At 43.9% G+C, this 20,307-nt stretch overlaps 1 long non-coding RNA gene across 1 annotated transcript; it reads right to left on the bottom strand.

Moving 5' to 3' along the window:
* Nucleotides 1-1,852: 1,852 nt before the first annotated feature.
* LOC113897830 lies at nucleotides 1,853-14,174 on the bottom strand. Its single transcript, XR_003512439.1, has 3 exons — nucleotides 13,862-14,174; nucleotides 10,644-10,812; nucleotides 1,853-2,362 (listed from the first exon to the last, which is right to left on the bottom strand). It is a non-coding gene; the product is annotated as an uncharacterized LOC113897830 (long non-coding RNA).
* Between the last annotated feature and the right edge of the window lie 6,133 nt (nucleotides 14,175-20,307).

Consider the following 20,307-nt stretch of genomic DNA (forward strand, 5'->3'; position numbering starts at 1 on the left):
ACACTTTCTAATTTTCATACCCCATGCCCCCATACTTCCCTTTCTCTTCAAGTTCCCACTTTCCTTCTCTTCCCAAGCTGTGGCTTTCCCCAGATTCCTCCATACTTGGACCTACAAAGTCAGGTGTAAATTACAGTGATACTCTTCTTCCCACTTATTTTCACATTTGGGGAGGGCTGAAACTTAGAATCCCAAGAATGGTAGAGGAGAGAAAAGAAGTCAAAATGGCTTTTATAAAACTGAGTGGTGGCTTAAGATTTTTCCCCCCTCCTTGGTTTCTGTGGAGACTTGAAAAAATTTGAGGTATTTCTGCTGGAAGATTTAATACTCTGCCACTAAGTCAACATATGAGGCATGTCTCCCGCATCTGCATAATTTGTCTTTGTGATTTCAAGTTGTATTACAAAGTCACTTGTACACTGTATATCAGTGAGAATCCTGAAGAAATCAAATGTAATACCCTAATTGGATAGTTTGTAGTGAGTTTGATAAAGTTTTATGTGTGGAACAGAATCACAGGCAGTTGTGCCATATGCTGGGGTTGTAAACAGTGGGTTTTTTTTGGGTTCTTAGCACTACCCACAGTGGAGGTTTCAACTGCTATATTCTGGAGATGGGGCAAGCTGTATAGAAGTGGTGAATGACAGGAGAGAGCCTGTGGTGGCCCTGTAGAGGGAAGTCAGAGGGATAAGTGTTCCAACCTCATTCTCTTGTCTACAATGTTCTCTCCATTGGCCAAACCCACCTGGAAGCTTGTCAGTAAAGATCACAGGGTAGAGCATGGGTCTGGAGAGGAATATGGAAGCTATGAAACACAGCACATTTAAAATATCAAGGACTTCCAGATAGAGTAACGAGATGCCAGTTCGATGAGGATTCAAGTGAGTGTCATTCTTTGTTCTGGGGCTTCCCTGATGGATCAGCAGTAAAGAACCCGCCTGCCAATGTAGGAGACATGAGTTCAATACCTGGATTGGGAAGATCCCCTGGAGAAGGGAATGACAATCCACTGCAGGATTCTTACCTGGGAAATCCCATGGACAGAGGAGCCTGGCAGGCTACAGTCCAGGGAGTCGAAAAAAGAGTTGGACATGACTTAGAGACTTAACAGCAACAACAGTTCTGAGTTCTAGTTTGAACATACTAGTATAAAAATGCTATATCTCAACAGAAGCATTTGAATAAACACTATTAATGGAATGAAATACATTACAGAGGATTACCCACATGGTTGTTTATAAAATTCAACAAATATTTATTGAATCCTTACCATGTCCCTGGTTTTGTGGTCATCTTATCTATGAACCATATTGGTATCATTGTAATAGAGGGTGGGATTAAAAGATATTTATGTGAGGTTCAACTGGCACTACCTTTCCTTAGTAAACTTGTTTGGGTAAGAGATTGTCCATCTGCCCTTAATGTATTATGTAGAGTGATTCTTCTGTGTCAACCGACCTCTGTACTGTTACTATTCTATAGGAGAATGGTTTCCAGGAGCACATAAAGTAATCTTTTTAACAGTTCAATTATTAATGTGCAAGTTTTAATTTATGGAACAAACATTAAAATTGCATTTACAGTAACCTCCTTGTAAAATGGGAATTAAATGAGGCAGTGCATATACCTGACCTTTGTAAGCTCATAATGAAGGTGAACTGATTTGAAATAAAAGAGAAGCTGCCAATTTCCTACCCTGAAAATTCAATGTTTTCATGTTTCTGTTTCACTTTTTTTAAAGATTTTTTTTGATGTGGACCATTTTTAGAGTCTTTATTGAATTTGTTATAATATTTGTGTTGTTTTATGTTTTGGAAACATATGTTTTATGTTATATTTTATGTTTGTGAAGCATGTGGGATCTTAGCTCCCTGACCAGGGATTGCACCTCCTGCGTTGGAAGGCAAAGTCTTAACCACCAGGCCACCGAGGAAATCCCTTCTTATTCTTTCTTAAACCTTATTCTTGTGCCTAAATAATTTGTGCATGTTACGGGACTTTTATTAGTGAATGAAAGAAGCCCAAACTTCAGGTGGGATTAGGAATGATGTCCTCAGGACGTTGTTTCCGTTTCTTTGTCTAGAGGTGTGCTCTTCTTCAAAAGGCTCCAACCTCAGGCTGGCTTTCTTCAGGGGCTATAAAAAGCCCCTCCTACTTTAGGATCCACACCTACATACTGGATGTCTTGGTCAGCTTGAGCTGCCAGAACCAAATACCACAACCACAGGAAATTATTTCTCACCGTCCTAGAGACTGCAAGTCCAAGATCAAGGTGCCAGCAGGGCCGGTATCTGGTGAAGTCTCTCTCCTTGGGTACACATTCCTGCCTTCTCTCTGTCCTCACATGGTCTTTTCGTACTGCCTGGGGGTGGAGAGAGAGAGGAAGCAAGCTCTTTGGTGTCTGTTCTTATAAGGACACTAATCCTATCATGAGCATTCTACCCTCATGACCTCATACTCCTGAAGGCCATATCCTCAAATACAATCAAAAGTTGGGGGTCAGGATTTCAGTATATGAATTTGGGGGTGGCGGATATAACTCAGTCCACAGCACTGAATTTTCCAGACAGATCTCCTGACTGTTGAATGAAAGCTGTATGTTCACTTTGATTGGACTAGAAGAAACCAGTGTGTGTGTTAGTCACATTCAGTTGTGTCTGACTCTGCGTCCCCATGGACTGTAGCCTGCCAGGCTCCTCTGTCCAAGGAGTTCTGCAGGCAAGAATACTGGAGTGGGTAGTTGGTCCCTTCTCCAGGGGATCTTCCCGACTCAGGGATTGAACCTTGGTCTCCCATGTTGCAGGCAGATTCCTTACCATCTGAGCCACCAGGGAAGAAACCAGTCATTGTAGCCAGGGAATGCCACAAACTGCTGAGCTGGTTTTTTGCCCACAACTGATAGAATCACTGTAGCTTAGGGTTGGGAGGATGAGATGATTTGGACCTGCTTGTGTTGGGCGTGGGGAGGTTCTGCCCAAGCAGCGCGGCCGCCACACAAAGCAGGAAGGGAGACGTCAGCAGTGTACGCTAGTTTTAACTCATCTGTTCCTCCGTTGTTGGAGAGTCAGCTTGTTTTCAGTGATTCCTGTTCTATAACATAACTAAATTGAATTTCAAAATTTCGCATGAAAGCACATTAATGTTGGGTTCTCAGAATTTTTGTCTGACATGCTCAGCAGTGGTTGCTGCTTAATGGACAGAAGCGAGTACTAGTGAAACCAAGTTTTCCAGAAAATCAATATGACTACAGCAGTGGAGCCCTGGCCTTCCATCTAGTCTTGCCATAATGAAATTCATTCTCGGCATGATTCTTGAGCTGCCTTTTGCAGGTCACATTGTTCTACAGAATGTGTTAGAGGGTTATTGTCAAAGCTCAAGGCTGTAACCTTTTGTTCCCTCCTAGAAGCTAAGGATATTTAAAAATGAATTATTTATGTGTTCTTAAATGATGAATTAGGTCGTTGGGGTTGGGTTTGCCACAATTAAGACTGATGTTTGCTTATATTGAGGAAACTGGATTGTAATCCTTAAGTTTGACTTTTTGCCATCCCATTTTCAATATTTCATTATTATACATCGTTATCTAAACAACACAGTGAAACTAAGCCTCTGCTATGTGATCAGTATCATGCTAGATACTTTGGGGAATAAAAATGATGTGTGAAGGCCACTGTCTAAGTTGGGGACAGGACTAATCACTTGGAAATGTTGACAAAAACAACCCCATCCTGAGTGTATGGTGAAAGAAGTTTGGAACAATGGAAATTTAGAAAAGATCCCATTGAGTTGAACTTGCAGGGGAGCTTCATGGTGGAGGTGACACTTGAATTGGGCTTTGAAGAATAGATAAGGATCTGGTAGGAAAAAGAACTGGGAAAGGGCATTTACCAAAGGGTGAGAATAAGTGCTGGCATGCTGTGTGTTGGGATCCCCGAGAAGTCAAACTGGAGTGGCAATTTGGTGTGGGGTAGAGTTGGGACAGTGGCACCAAGGGTAGTGTTCTTTCCTGTATGTCCTAATACTGGATTTCTTCTTACTCTGAAACATCATTTTTTGGGGGTGGTGTGGTGGGAGGGGGTTTCAGTTGTTTAATAAAGGTAACAATATGTGAAACATGAAGTTTGTGATCATTTCAGGGCCCTTGTGCTCAGTGGACATGGCCTTATGAGTAGGTCTCATGGGTGACAACCTACTTTCAGTTTTTGTTTATTCCTTGGATATTTTTAAAAAGAGTTTATAGGCACAGCTCAATGAAGAACATAAATACAGTGGGAGGTGGGGGGATCTCTGTCCTTCACTGATATTTAACCCAGAGTCTAATTGAAAGAAAAACATGAAGAATACAGGGCAGAAAAGGATGGAAATTGAAACCAGAAACTAAATGTAGGAGGGGAAGGCAGGTGAATTCTGACGATTTCCAGACAAGAAATTTAAACAGTTCCACAGATTCTAAAGCAAACCTATAGTTACGGGTTGAGTTACAATTAGCATCTTCATTGTCAGTATTTAGGTGGAGTTAAACTTTGGGAATATTAAGACATGGTGCATTTATGTTGATTCTTCCAATTGGCTTTTCTTAAAGTGTAATAAAATCTTATACGCACAAATGTGCATATAAATAAGTAGATGTTTTCCAACATCGTTAAAAATGAATTTTAATTTACTGAAGAATCATCTTTCATGTTTATTGCTTGAAGTTTTTAATTTAGATTTTTTTTTTTTTTACTAACTTCTGGAGATGTCTATTTATAATCACATCTTGAAGTTTCTTAAAAGTGGCAGTGTATGTGTCTGTATCTAAGGCATACCACAGTTATCTGGTTCAGTGATACTGCTTTGGGTTCTTTGATTTACTGTCCAGTGGAATGCCAAGTCTGATTATATTCTAAACAAATGAGTGGTTAATAGAATTTATTTTCCTAAATTTTTTTCTTGGGTTTATATAAAGACTGGCATCTGAGTAGTCACTGGAAGTAAAGTGGTTTTTGAGGGAAAATGGCTCAGTATTCCACCTGATAGGAAAACAGGCCATTGTTCTCAGCATTTAAAATAGGTGAAACTCCTCTGTACTCATCTTGATTGTGATATGCTCTATTTATACACGTGTAATTCAGTTAACTGTTTATATTTGTGATTTTTGCGTGCATGCTAAGTCGCCTCAGTCGTGTCCGACTCTTTCTAATGCTATGGACTGCCAAGCCCCCCTGTCCATGGAATTCTCCAGACGAGAATACTGGAGCGGGTTGCCATTTCCTTTCCAGGGGATTTTCCCCACCCAGGGATCAAATCTGGGTCTCTTACGTCTCCTGCATGGGCAGGCAGGTTCTTTACCACTAGCACCACCTGGGGCTGTTAACCCATGACAATTCTGATGTACTTACATTGCCAAATGTTATTTTGGAGTTGATGCCTTAGGTCTTTTTCTAAGGTAGCGTCTTTTCTTTTAATCCTCAAATTCCATTCTCAATTCTGGCCGTTAAGGCTCTCTTGTTGCCTTCTCTCCTTTTGACTCAGCTCACTCTTCTGAGCTCAGCTTTGGCTCCTTTAGCAATGTGGTGGTTGTAAATACGTTTTGGAGTCTAATCCAGTTTTGTCACTTAGTTGCTGTATAATCTTCAGTCAGTTACTTAACTTTTCCGTTTCTCCATCAGTGAAGTGGAATCATAATAGAATCCATCTTACCAGTTTGCTTTGAAGAGTGAGATAATCATGTGATGGGCCCAGCCCTGTGTCTGACCCAATAGTGGGATATGTATCAGCCAAGTGCTAGTTGTGTTATTGTAACAATAAACATAGGATTTAAGTATCTTTAAAATATGCTTTTATTTTTCATTCACCTAACATTGGCTCTGGGAGACTCTTCCAAGGGTTAGCTCAGTGGTAAAGGCTGCTTCGATCTTGTGGCCCCTCCATGTCCACACATTCTTCCATGGTTGATGATGTAGGTCGAGGGTCTCGCTGTCAAGTGCTTTGGCCCATTAATGACATATATCACTGTCCTTAGAACAAGTTGGCCAGAACTAGTCACAGGACCCAAAGGTAAAAGAAGCAGAGGTGTAGTCTTCCCTGGATGTAGCCATAAATAAAGAAAATATCATAGTACACAGTGCAGCTATATACCAGGGAAATGTCCTTTGGGAAGTCAGCTAATGTTGAAGCCACAGAGTTTGAAGTTTTACATTAGGCTTTAAAAAGATCTTATGTTTTTCATTAGTCCTCAGAATTTAGGATTCCGAAAGGCCTAGCTAGTCTAAAATGATGGTCCAAATTCAGAATTAAGTTGATGTTTCATAGACAATACATGAAGGATAAAACAGGATGGTTTGTAGTGGTTTTCAGAGTTTTGGTGCTGGTAATGAGGGTGTGGGTGTGACAGTTATTTATCTAAATCCCACATAACGTGGTTCACTGAGGACACGAGTCTGCTAGTTTGATCTTTCTCTTAGTAGTATTTTCCCAGAGCAGGGTTTGGCACCACTATTGATAGAGAGGTTGGAAAGACAACCCAGTCCGTCTTTGGGCCTGTGAGCTGAGAGGAGTTGCTGCTCTCCAGCAGTTGGGTCATCCTCCATCACATTGGCACTGACCGTTATAAAAGGAAATATGAAATAGCCTGTGGAAGTGGGGTCAGGCTTACTGTCCAGCAGGATCAGCCCCCACAGTTCGCCATGCACCGCTGACTAATGGACACTGCTAGGAGAACCTCATTCACTGTGTGTCCCTAACAATCCCGTTCAGCAGGGTTATCCACTAGACTACTTTTGGGAGGAAAAGAAGGGACTGGCATTTCTTTGGAATATTGAGCTCCAAGTGGAGAAGTCCCTTTGTCGGTGCTAATTTTCTTTGGAGCAAGGGTGTCAAGAGTGTGAATATTCCTCCTTATCAGCTTGGAGAAATGCATCATTGAATATGGAGAATTGAGACAGAATTGCTATAGAAACCAAGATCCCTTAATTTTAATATCAACTCCTGTAATACCTTAACTGTAAGAACTTGGGCACGTCCTTTAATTTTGCTGCACCTATTTCTTTCATTAAAAAAAAGGATCAATGCTGGATTATCTATTAGGAAGGTTAATGGGAAAAGCAAATGAGATGAGCAACATACAGCCCTTTAAAAAGCAGGAAGGTGGTAGGATGGATATTTTTCTCTTCACAAAGTAAAACATTTTATTATAAAACTTTTGGAAATATGAATAGAAGATAAATAAAAATTTAACATGAAAATATTAAAAATAAACAAACAAAATGCTGCCACATAGAGATAATGGCTGTTAATGAATGGATGTATGTCTTTCCCAGAGCTTTATAACCCTCTTTCTATATAAAGCACATCTTTAACTTCTTTTTGTTTTGTTACATGTTTTAAATGGATGGGTGGTTTTCCACTGAAATGAAGATAAATTGTAAAACCAATGCCCAATTTATAGATATTTAGGTTATCTTCAGTTTGCCCTGGTGGCTCAGACGATAAATAATCTGCCTGTGATGTGAAAGAGCCGGGTTTGATCCCTGGGTCAGGAAGATTCTCTAGAGAAGGGAATGGCTACCCACTCCAATATTTTTGCCTGGAGAATTTCATAGACAGAGGAGCCTAGCAGGCTACAGCCCATGGGGTCGCAGAGCTGGGCACAGCTGAGCAACTAACACTTTAACACTTTCGGTTTGCCTGGCTTTAATGGCTGTTTAGAATTTCCATCATGTCCATTGTTTATCAAGTATGAAGTCAAGGTAGGATTTCCCTTCTCCCTCTGTGCCCTAAATCAGCCCTGCTTGGTCTAAACTAACTCAAGGTGGCCCCGTGACCATTGCCATAGTGATTGGTTCAGGAGCATGCGAGGAACCTAAGTTAATTTCATTGGAATGAAGCTTGGTACTACGTTCTATGTGTCCATGCCTGGAACAGAGGAGTAAAAAACCTCTCTCCCCCGTAACAGCTGCGTGTGTGCTCAGTTGATCAGTTGTGCTCCACTCTTTGCAACCCCATAGACTGTAGCCCACCAGGCTCCTCTGTCCATGAAATTTTCCAGGCAAGAATACTGGAGTAGACTGCCATTTCCTCCTCCAGGGGATCTTCCCAACCCAGGATAGAACTTGAGTCTCTTGCATTTCCTGCATTGGCAGGAGTATTCTTTACCACTGTGCCACCTGAGAACACTCCCCTCCCCCCCCCCCTTTTTTTAAAGGCATATGTAAGGCAAGTTAAGTCTGCGCTTAGAGGAAGGCAGAGTTGGGAGAATTGGCAGAAAATGAAGCAGAGCCTACGTAGAATCATGGTGTAAACTTAGACTACTTCTGAACCTTTCAGTAGGTGAACCTGCCGACTCCCTGTCTTACTGAGCCTAATTTGAGTTGGGGTTCCTGTTACTTGAAACCAAAAGCATCCTTGGTGACACACCCATTTTAAATAGCATGGTGACAGACACACTCGGTTAAATCTTTGTGCGTATGCATGACTTTTCCTTCTCCTATATTTTAGTAGAATTGTGAAATTAGGGTGTGTGTGCTTGGTCAGATCCCCTTGAATTTTTTTTTACAGTTGTTATGTTCCCACTGGCTTTGATGTGCTTTCATTGCCACTGTAGTTACCTGGGACTCTTTGTAGGAAAACTGCACTTGGGCTACTGTAATTTGTCCAAACACTCAGAGAGACTGAAGTGCTTGGAGACTGCCTGTGGTGCCTGGAAATCACTCTGGTGCAGCCCTTAACCGATGATGGGGGAGTAGGAGAGCCTAGTCCCTTGGCCTCGGCTCTGAGGTACGACTTGCACTTCGAAGTGCTTAGAGTGGCCCAAGGGACCCAGGCAAAGCTGCCCTCTGTAGGAGCTGCTGTACATACATCTTTGTGTGGCTTCCTCCCATCTCCACCCTGCTCCCCTCCTCTCCTTACCAGTCTCTGGAAGCATGTATATAATGAACTGTGTATGTACAAATCCTCATCTTCCAGTCTGCTTCTGGGGAATGTAATCTAAGCCAGTTTGTGAACAATGCTCAGATTTTTGACTGAACAGCTTTTAATGAAAATGATTAAGAGCTTGCACAACTACTGATCAGATGGGATGTTGTGATGGTCTGGCCAGTGACGCTGGACTTAAGCACCTTGGGGGTTAGGTGAAAAGAGAGGAAAAGGTTTCCTGTCTTCTGAGAGTGGTTTGCTGAACTCACATAAGTACGATTTTGAAACTGGCTTTGGGCCGCTGAATGAATGTGTCAGCTCTTACTTCCTTTGGGAAGCTGAATATTATCCTGTCTCACAGAGCTCAATATTATGGTCTTTTTTTGCTGAAGTCTACATCCTCTTCATTTACTATCATCCTATTTTCCTTAGTTATAGTCTGTTGCACCACCCTAAAAACTCTTTATACTTGAACCTAACAATTCTCATTTGATAAAGACAGGGTGCTTTTGCATTGGAAAGTGCCTGAGTCACCGTGCAGGGGAGAGTGATGGAGAGGACAATGGCATATCAACCCTCCGAGGGGACTCTGTACTGGGAGGCATCTCCCACCAGCCATGTTGGGTTGTCTGAGTCCCCTTTTTTTTTTTTTAATTAATTAATTTATTTTTTAGCTTTTTTTAAAAAATTTTTTTAAAATTTTATTTTTAAACTTTACATACTTGTATTAGTTTTGCCAAATATCAAAATGAATCCACCACAGGTATACATGTGTTCCCCATCCTGAACCCTCCTCCCTCCTCCCTCCCCATACCATCGGTCTGGGTCGTCCCAGTGCACTAGCCCCAAGCATCCCTTTTTACACTTCACAAATATCTTCTATTTGTCCTTCCAATATCTCTCTTTTCCTATTGAATTTCCATTGTGACTATTTTGGTCCAAGTTCATATCATTTACTGTGAATTGTTTGAAATTAATGGTATCATCTTGGAGCCTCCCTCCGCACCCCCCATTCATATGTTAAAGCCCTCACTTCCAAAGTGTCTATATTAGGAAACAGATCTTTAAGGAGGTAATTAAGGTTAAATAAAGTCGTAATGGTGAGGCCTTAAGCAGATAGGACTGGTGTCCTTATAAGGTGAGGAAACATCAGTACCCTCTCTGTGTCCATGCACACACCAAGGAAAACCATGTAAAGATACAGTGAGAAGGCAGCTGTCTGCAAGCCAGGAAGAGAGGCCTCAGGAGAAACCATCTCTACTGGCACCTTGAGTTTAGACTGCAGAATTCCAGAATTGCTGTAAAGTAAACTTCTATTGTTTAAGCATCCAGCCTGTCATATTCTATTATGGCAGCCCAAGCAGACTAATGTGCCATTTTCTGTTGCGGTTTTTCCCCAAGGAGGATAGACAAGAATCTTGGTCCCCAAGTCATTCTGGTTCAGTTAAACTCTTAAAGCAGCACTTACATCTTTCCTCACAGTGAAATCTTTTTGCTTTGGAAAATGTTTTGGAGTGAGTGCCACAGGGGGAGCTTACACGCTTTAGCTAGCTATCGAGATCTCTCTTACCCACCCCTCAAACCTGCCCTCTAGCATGCTCTTTCTCTACTTCCCAGCCAAACCCTATGTTCCAGGTCTGTCCACCACGTATAGGGCCCACTCCTTCCTTGCCCAGTTGTAATTTTCCCCAGCTTCCATGCTCACTGTCCACATCCCATCTGTTCTGTAGGGTCATCTTCAGCCTTACCTCTTTGAGGCCTGTTCTCAACTTTGCAGCCAGTCTCTACATCACACTGGTAGTTCTTTCCCTTTGTAGAAATAGAACAGGAAAAGGAGGTTGCTTGGGATGTCAGGTGGATGAGAATCTTCCTTGCAGGTCAAGTGTTGGGTTGTAAGCAATACCTTCAGGGCCTAAACTGAGAGCAAAGGGGCAGAAAGTGACTTGACTTTTGTGTATGTGTGTGTTTGGGGACATACATGTAAGTCTGTGTTCTTGGAGTAAAGGCCCATTCATTTAGAGAAAAAAGAGCCTGCTCCAGATTCCCCATCTGGAACTAGAAAGTTTGTCCTTAATGAGGCACATATATAATACACATTATATATTAAGACTGACATGCAGAGAGCATGCTGGCCTTTGTATAAGCGTGTGATATGTCAAAGCTAGAAGTGGAAGAAACCGAGAAATCATGTGCAGGATTTTTCAAACTGCAGTCAGTCACTTAACACATTAATATATATATTTTTAACCTATTCACATTTCATCAAGAACGATGCTTTGATGTACTGCTAAGGTCTTTTCAGCAAAGCTCATGGGAATTTGGTACATGAGGATCCACACTATGTATCCATTTCATTGGTGTCAATAGTTCTAGACAGTTCGGGTGGAAGGGATGGTTCCTGTGATGCTTTGACTTCATGTACTAGTGCTGGGTCTTGCTTGTATGTGTGTGACCTACTTTAGCCTTCATGTAGCAATGATAGCTAAGATAACATAGAGTTGCAAGGCTATTTAAATATTACCATGCTTGGTAGATATGTACATAATACAAAAGCACTTAACTTTGTTCTACCTTTTGCTTAATTTCCACAGTGGTGTAAACACCATACTTCATACTTCAGGAAAACAGCGACTGATGTAGTCTGATATGTCTTCTCATTTGAAGATGAGAACTGAGAGGTCTGGAGACCTTTCATTTTTCAGGTCATTTGAGCATTTAAGGGCATGATGCTGGGGTTCGTGACTTCTAGGGAACCTAACTTTTCTTTTAAATTATACTGCCACTCAGTATCTTACTAGTACATAAAACAAGTATCAGTGACTTTCACCTATACCCTTCTAGGAGATCCAACCAGTCCATCCTAAAGGAGATCAGTCCTGGGTGCTCATTGGAAGGACTGATGTGAAAGCTGAAACTTCAGTACTTTGGCCACCTCATGCGAAGAGTTGACTCATTGGAAAAGACTCTGATGCTGGGAGGGACTGGGGGCAGGAGGAGAAGGGGACGACAGAGGATGAGATGGCTGGATGGCATCACCAACTCGATGGACATGAGTTTGAGTGAACTCTGGGAGTTGGTGATGGACAGGGAGGCCTGGTGTGCTGCGATTCATGGGGTCGCAAAGAGTCAGACACGACTGAGCGACTGAGCTGAACTGAACTGAAGGTGAAATGGAGATGTGTGACAGGCTCAACTCTCAAAAACTCTTAAAGCAATGAGAGTCTAGGAAAAAAGTCATGTGAAGTCTGACTGGACTAGAAGGGAGCCCGTGGTCATCTAGCTCAATGCTAGGCTCACTTGGATGGTCCAAGATGGGTCTTGGAGACCTCTTTTCAGGTCAAGAAGTCAAAGTATAAGAAGGAATCAGGCAGGTTTGGGGAGTCCCTCATTTCAAACAAAACTGTATTCCTTCTATGTCTTCATGTTATTTCATGTAAGATAGCACTGAAAATTTTAACACTGAAGCTAGAAATGTGCTGTGCTTGTCCAGTTTCATCTTGTAAATAATGACCTGATGGCTTAAAGAGTTTCTTCTTTTTTAGTTAATAACAGAGAGCTTTCCTCATTCAGCAATCCTGTATCTTAAAAAAAATCAATAGAGGCAAGTGGGTCCGTGAACATGGGTTTTGTGGAATTGAATAACATGGTAGTCCCTATAGATAAGGAGAGAAAGAACATTCTGGGCAGAGTGAATAGTAAGTGTGGAAGGTTGTGGGGAGGGAGCTGCTAGGAACAGCCAGGGACAGCTGGGAGAAGTATGTCTGGGAGGACATGAGGGAAGGGGAGGAACTGGGTGTGTATGTGAAACAGAGAGAGAGAGAGAGATGGAGAAGGAGAGGGAGAATACTTTTATTTGGATCCAGATGGAAGCCTCTGAAGGATTTTGAGCTTAGGAGTGACACACGATCTGACTGGGGACTTACCAGGATCACCATTGTCTGCTGTACGGAGAGTGGATTGAATGAGAAGGGGCAAAGCAGAAAAGCCAGTTTGGAGGGGGTGCAGAGAAGCAGGGAAAGCAGAGCTGATGGGACCTGAGGGAAGAGGTTTTCTGTCTCCTGCAGGGGGAGGGATAGGGTTTAGTCTGAGTGGCCCCTTCACCTGCCTTCTGCAGCACTTGCCTCCCTTACCTCCTGTAAGAGGAGGTTGTGCTGGCTCAGTTGCGTCTGACTCTTTGAGACCCTGTGGACTATAGCCTGCCAGGCTCTCTGTCCATGTGATTTTCCAGGCAATACTGGAGTGGGTTGCCGTTTCTTACGCCAGGGGATCTTCCTGCCCCAGAGATTGAAGCTGTGTCTCTTGCATCGCCTTCATTGGCAAGCAGTTTCTTTACTACTGTGCCAGTGCATCCTTGAGTCTCTCCCAGAGTGTTGAGTCCTCAGAACAGTCCTGATTCACAGCCCCTTAGCTTGAACCGGCTCTGTGGACACTCCTGTTCTGAGTGTGAACCTCCCTCAGGGTGAGTCATCATTCACCAGGGAGAAATGGATATTTTATAGCTTTGGACTCTTAACTCCTTTTAAGCTGCAGGACAAATGACCTCGCTGTACATGTTTCACGCAGGGAGGAATGGGTAATCTCAGAAAAGGGAAGAAAAGTCCTTAAAACTCCAAACCAGAGGATCGCGGAGAAGTTTGCTTTCTTCTCTCTTGGATGTGTGTGGAGGTGTGTGTGTGTGTGTGTGTGTGTTTGTGAATCCTGGAAGGAGAAGGCAGGCATAGACTTGGGTCCTGGTTGGCTCCCAAGGACCATTCTTCCAGGGCAAGTTTTTCTTGGCATCACTTGATTTCCAGAATTGGGAGAATGAATGCCCAGTGTAGAAAAGAAGGAAGAAAAGTGTGTTAGTTAGCATTAAATATGGTCATCTGATTACTTGTCAGTTAGGTATTTGAGAAAGCAGAGATTCTGAAGACATTCATTTTCTCAAAGAGACGAAATTGTCTCCGTCTAGGCCAGGACCTCTTACCTTGCCACTGGTGACATTTTGCATCTTTGTTGTGGGGTTGTCCTTGGCGTTGGGAGGTATTCCTACAGTATCCCTGGGCTCTATCCAGTAGATACCAGTAGCACTTCCCCAGTTGTGATAAGCAGAAGTGTCTCCTGAAACTGTCAGTTGTCCCTCAGGGGTGGGGGTGGATGGCTGAAGTTTCCCCAGTTGAGAGCCCCTGACCCAGACTTAGCTGGTGCATCATTGAAGTCAGGATTGTGTATTTTGTGTCCTCTCTGGCCGATAATATCGATGGAGTTGAAACTAATAGCGGCTTCTACTTGGTTGCCAGGATAGCAAAGCATGCACTGTTCTGCCCTGAGAGAACAATTTTCCTGTGTTTTAACTAATAAGGCCCTTGTGATGGCTGGATTCTGGGCACCCCAACTAATAAGCGTGCCTATAAGGCAAAGAAACCAAAAACAACGTCCTGATTGCCAGGGAGGGGGCGTGTTGTCTTTCCCCTCTCTTTCCTGGATCCATGCAATAATTAGCCAAAGTAAAATGAATATTAGCTCATGCTTAATTGCCTTTACAGTGTACTTGCCAGCACTGACCCAGTAGTGCTAAACCAATTATTTTTTGAACTTTATGGCTTTAAATAATCCTTTGCTCTAAAATTCCCTGTACCCCTCAGCTACTTAACCACAGGCCCCTCTGCCCTAAATCCTTTTCTTATACTTTGTAGCTTTTTAAGCAGGGCCCCTCTTTAAGAAGACATAATCCCTTCTCTGTAGAAAACATGAAAGACCTTGAACAAATCAAGATTTCTCCATGGAGAATTCAGCTAATCCTGTGCTTAGCTCCTAACAAGGAAATCCATCTCTCCACCAAGCACGCCATTACCCGGACTAATGCCTGACTTGAATAACAAGTAAATTATTGTGCTTTTAATTGTACCCTGCTCGGTCACAAAGCACATCTGAGAGAGGAATGTGCCCGGCTTCTCCAGGAGAAACAGGTCATGCCTCTAATCCTCCTTTTCTGTCGCCTTCCCTCCCCCTTCCCTATCCTTTCTCTTCCCAGCAGAGCGGGGAAGGGGGGCGAAGGAGGGGGGAAGAGACAGCTAAATTATGTTTAAAATGGAAGGGTCTAAAAGAAGAAAAACGATGGTAAATACTGACTTGGGAGAGGATGAATTATCCACAGCCTCTGCAGTGTGGCTCACTGGAGGACAATCGGTGTTAACTCGGTTGCTGGAGGGCAGTCTTTATGAGCCTGAACCAGGCTTTCTCAGCCTCAGCACTACTGCTGTTTGGGGTTGGATAATTCTTTGTTATGGTGGGGCTGTCCTGTGCATGGAAGAATTTTTAGCAGCCCCTAAATTGTGACAATCCCAAATGTCCCAAGGCACTTTCAAATGTCTCCTGGGTGCAAAATTGCCCCGGCTTGCCAACCACAGCCCCAAACCCTTCTGTATTGGGATTTATTTTCTCTTATCCCCATTCTCCCCTCTCCCTGTACACAAAATCCAAGAAAATTGTGGCTCCTGTGTTAAAATAGGGGAGATCAATATGCTCTTCATATAGGTAGACTTAGTGGAAAAGGAAAGGATGCTGACTTGTGTGTTGTCAGAGTAGAGAGTGGGACCTGTTCCTCAACACCAAGACTGGAAAGAGTCTTAGGATTTGGATATGTTTCTGGCTCGCACTGGGAAGTGGCAATGCCCTTGGGTGAACAAGTAAGCTTTCAAATACCTCTGCCCCATGCACTTTGGAATTGGACTTGCTGTGGGTGAGATGCATTGATAGCGAGGCTGCAGAGTAGAAGGAGCCTGTTGCCCGCAGATGCCCATGCTCTCCTCCCACACTGCTTAGGACAAGGGAGAGACCCCCAGCTTCAGAGCTACCCAATGCTCAGACAATGACAAACCTGTCTTGGACCTGAACATGGGGATGAAAGAGAGCTACTCACAACAGAGATGTTGTGCATGGGGTTGCACTTTCATTAAGTCATTGAGGCAAATATTTCGCTCCTGGTGATATAAAGAGACCTCCTTGTTTTTGTTCAGTTGCTCAGTTGTGTCTGAGTCTTTGTGACCCCATGGATTGCAGTATGCCAGGCTTCCCTGTCCTTCACCATCTCCTGGAGGCTGCTCAAACTCATGTCCATCGAGTCAGTGATGCCACCCGACCATCTCATCCTCTGTTGTTCCCTTGTCCTCCTGCCTTCAATCTTTCCCAGCATCAGGGTCTTTTTTAATGAGTTGGCTCTTCGCATCAGGTGGCCAAAGTAGTGGAGCTTCAGCATCAGTCCTTCCAATGAATATTCAGGATTGATTTCCTTTAGGATTGACTGGTTTGATCTCCTTGCAGTCCAAGGGACTCTCAAGCGTCTTCTCCAACACCACAGTTCAGAAGTGTCACTCCTTTTTCAGTTCAGTTTAGTTGCTCAGTCGTGTCCGTCTCTTTGTGACCCCATGGACTGCAGCACTCCAGGCCTCCCTGTCCATCACCAACTCCCAGAGTTTACTCAAACTCATGTCCATCCAGTCCGTGATGCCATCCAGCCATCTCATCCTCTGTCATCCCCTTCTCCTCCCTCCTATCTTTTCCAGCATCAGGGTCTTTTCCAATGAGTCCGTTCTTTGCATCAGGTGGCCAAAGTACTGGAGCTTCAGCATCAGTCCTTCCAATGAATATTCAGGATTTACTTCCTTTAGGATTGACTGGTTGGATTTCCTTGCAGTCCAAAGGACACTCGAGAGTCTTCTCCAACACCACAGTTTCAGGAACCTACAAAAAACATCGCTGGTCCTTACTGGACAGAAGGAAAAGCCAGCAATGAGGGCATTGCAGTGAGCCCCCATCTCCACTAGATGGCGGTGTACATCTTCCTCAGAAGCCAGGCTGGCTTAGCTCATGGCAACTCCTTGGCCTAAACAAGACAAGTGCCACTCCTCTTTCAGGAGACAGCCGGCTCTTCTCATTGTTGGCACAAACAACCCCAAACAATTGCACTGACCACACAACTCTAAGCCACATTCCAGGGCGCTGCCGTCTGTTCAGGAGTGAATGCTGGGAAAATGAACCAAGCTGCTAATTTGCTTGATTGGGGGGAAAAATAAGATCTAAAGTGACAATGGATGTAATTTATTTTTCCAACAAGAATAGGGGCAAAACCATTTCATTCCCCTCCCCACCTTCACCCCGACTGCCACCATAAATGAAAGCAATCACCTAATTAGTCCTGAATTACTAACTGCAGGGTAAAGGATCTGCTGGAAATCAAGCTGAAGTAGACTGTTTTGGAGAAAGAGATGTGATTTCTGCGGGAGGAGGGGAGGGGGAGAATGGGGGTGGGTGGGGCTGGGAGGGGAGGCGAAGGCTTGAAGCCCCCTTGTGGGGCCCTGGGCCCCTGCGGTCTGGGGAGGCTGTGCTGGCCCTGACCCTGGGAGAGAAAGAGGCTCAGTGATGTCTTCAGGCCATTCATTTTGTGCAGGCAAATGACTTTCTAAACCGAAGTAAAAAGAATGTGTTGGAGAAGACCTATCCATGAGTTTTTAAAAAAATGTTACAGATGTAGATGAATTGGCTTGAGAAAGAGAGCAGAGCCCTGTGGGGCCTGGCCACCCGGCAGATGGGGCTGGACAGGCGGACTGCACAGGAAGCTCTTGCATGCCCTCTCTCCTGCCACACAAGAGGGATGACAGGCAGATCTGAAACCAAGTTGGGCCCTAAGTCATTAAGAAATCCCCCCCAAGGAATGAAATACATGCTTCGTTTCAGATTTTGGTTTTTGCATGGGTCCTGAGTAAGTGTCTTCCCCAGCTGAAAGAATGCACTGTCCCCATGCCCCCACGAAAGGCACTCCTGCAAGGAAAGCAGAACAACAGCCGGTGGGTAAGTGCCGAAACCTGCCACTTGAAGGCTCCGCACACTGAAGGAGGAATTTATTTGTTCAGAGATGACTTCTTGTTTTTTAGTTAGATATGACTTATTTGAAATACTTTACTAATGCGATTTATCACAACTGTAAACTGTCAGTTTCCACAGCTGTTGCTTCTTTAGAGCAATCTGGCAAATATGTGTGGGTAAAAACACAGGCTTGGAAGGGCGAGGAGGAGCTGGTGCAGGCTGCTTCTTTCTCCCACTTAGTGGGCCCGCAGGCCCCTCGCCCCCACTGAAAGCATATGTTCCTCTTCCTTAGAGGCAGTCTCTCTGGTTCTCGTGCTCATCTGTTGTTTCTGGCTGTTAAGCAGCCTTTTCCTCTCTCCTGGGAGGGGCCCCTGGTTTTCTTTTGGGAAACCACCCTTCTCCCCATCTCTGTTCCTGCAGCTTAGACGAGGTTGACTGCTCTCTCCTTATGTGCTATGGGGCGGACATGCAACCCAGCTCTGGCCACAGCCTCCATTGTTCCACCCTGCTTGGCCACGATGACTGGTTCTTAGGGTCGCCAGAATTAACAAAGCAGCAACAAACGAAAACAAAATAGGGTGCCCAAGAAAAGTTGCACTTCGGATAAAAAAGTTATTATTTTTTAATACAAGTATGTCTTGAATATTGCCATGCTAAAAAATGACTTACCTGAAGTTGAACTTTAAAGAATCAGAAATTCTGTGTTTTGTCTGGCAGCCTTATTGGTTCTAAAGAGAATGTTTGTCCAAAGCAGATAAATTGAAATCAGCCTAGGACTTTAAAGTGGAGATTGAGGAAAAGAATAAAGTATCTGTTGGGATTGCTTGGCTGGAAGGATACATGCTTGCAACTGCTGGGGGCCAGCCTTGGTACCATGTGGGGACAGCTGTGTGCCTTAGAAGCCAACGCAGCGCAGAACAGACATGTTTCATTTGAACAGGTGGACTCAGCTGTTCTTGAAGCTGGCCCTGTGGGTGGTGGAGGTCAGGGTGCTGATGGCCAGGCGGGATCTTCATTTTCTACCCCTCAAATCTGGGAAGTGAAAACAGCAGGGCTGAATATGCCCACTGGGCATGGCTTCTGTTCAACTGGAAGAGTGGTAAATGGATATTAGGTGACAAAAACAATCAATCTACTGTACTCTGCCCTTGTTTTTCTAATTGTTTTGCCACATGTAAACTGTTCTGCTGCATTTGCTTTTCTTCATGGCATCATGGCTGGAGACAGGGGCTGATAGACTTATATTTGGAGTTAGAGGCTTAAACTTCAAGTCTGCCTCTGGTTGAGCGGCTGTAGAGTCCTTGTAACCTCTACAGAGTTGAGTTTTAGGTCTGAAATCTAAGGACAGAGGTTATATTAATCCATTTGGGTTGCTATAACAAAATACTAGTGCCTGAGCGATAATCTATGAACAGAAATTTATGTCTCACGTTTATGAAGGCTGGAAGTCTAAGATCAGGGTGCCAGCAGATTCAGTGTCTGGTGGGAGCCTTATTCCTGGGTCATACTTGGTATCTTTTCTCTGTAACCTCCCATGATAGAAAAATCAAGGGAGCTCTGTGAGATCTCTTCTTTGAGGGCACTGATTCCATCATGATGACCCCACCCTCATGACCTTGTCACCTCCCAAAGGTCCCCCACCTCTTGATACCATCACCTTGGGGGTTAGGATTTCAACCTATGAGTTTGGGGAGACATAAACGTTTAATCTATAGCAGAGACAATCCCCCCATAGGGCCGGGGTGAGGATTCCATGAGGCAAAGTATGTAAGCACCTGTCATAGGGCCTGGTGTGGAGTAGGTGCCCGATAGAGGTCTCCCCTTTTTCTCCTTCCAACAGAGAATATTTGAGTTAACACCTCTCCTGCATAACTTAAGGAAAATGATAGTCACAGCCTGAGGACAAGTATCACCAGCACTTCACCTGTTCCCATTATCACCATGCATTAGGTGATCATCTGTATATACTTGGTGGTTTTTAAGCATTTTCACAAACATCTTCTCACTCTCTGTTTGGCACAAAATCTCCCTTCTGTTGGTTTTCCGCTTATGCGAGTCTCAGGACAAGAGCTATATATTGTTATATATAGTGAGGCATTTGGTTGCTATCTTTTCATATCTCAGTGGCATTGATTCAGTTCCAATTATTTTGGTATTTGAGATTAACTGACAGACTGTTTCTCTCCTCAGTTAAGGTTGGTCATTTTTACTCTGTCAAATTTGGTCCAATTAACTGACATGGAAAAAGTGAGGTCGTTGATAGTAACAATGCTGGATTCCACTTGGGAATTTTCTAGGACTTAAAGAGGTATGTTTGGGACAACTAATCAAGGAAGGGATTTGATTTGGAACTTTCTCTTTAGAGTTGGAGGAGCCATTGGATCATCTGCTCTTCTCCTTACAGGGCATCTGAGCACAGGGGGGAGGGGACTTCTCAAGCTTAGGGGTGGGATTCTTGCCCCAGTGAGCCTGTGACTTTTAGGACCAGAATCCAGACCTCCTGGCTCACAGGCTCTGACTGCTGGAGATTCGGCCGAGCCTGACAGCACACACATCCCTGGGGACATT

Source organism: Bos indicus x Bos taurus, chromosome 8, assembly GCF_003369695.1.
Source record: "Bos indicus x Bos taurus breed Angus x Brahman F1 hybrid chromosome 8, Bos_hybrid_MaternalHap_v2.0, whole genome shotgun sequence".
NCBI lineage: Eukaryota > Metazoa > Chordata > Mammalia > Artiodactyla > Bovidae > Bos > Bos indicus x Bos taurus.